We start from the raw sequence: 437 nt of genomic DNA, 5'->3' as shown, positions 1-437 counted from the left end.
CAGTGAAATAAAGAACACACAAAGAAATCAAAGAACTGAAGGAAGATAGGGATAAACTTCTGAATGAATTCAGAAAAGAGTTAGAAATATCGAAGAATACTCAGGCTGAAATGAAGAAGGAAGTGAAACACTCAATAAGCCAATTAGAAAGGATAGGTGAAAGCCTCTCCAATAGGATGAATGTAATGGAAAACAGAAAATCATGACTGGAAGATAAAGTGGATGAACTAGACCACTCAAGCAAAGATTATGAGAAATTCAAGAAAGCACAAGAATGGAATATGCAGGAATTGAGTGATACCATAAAAAGACAAAACTTACGAATTGTAGGCATACAAGAAGGAGAAGAAATCCAAGACAATGGCATGGACCAGATCTTCAACAGAATTGTGGAAGAAAATTTCCCAAACTTAAAGAAAGACATGCCCATACAAATA

Source organism: Nannospalax galili, unplaced genomic scaffold (genome assembly GCF_000622305.1).
Source record: "Nannospalax galili isolate Female #2095 unplaced genomic scaffold, S.galili_v1.0 scaffold564, whole genome shotgun sequence".
Classification (NCBI taxonomy): Eukaryota; Metazoa; Chordata; class Mammalia; order Rodentia; family Spalacidae; genus Nannospalax; species Nannospalax galili.
Note: the sequence above shows the minus strand (reverse complement) of the source record.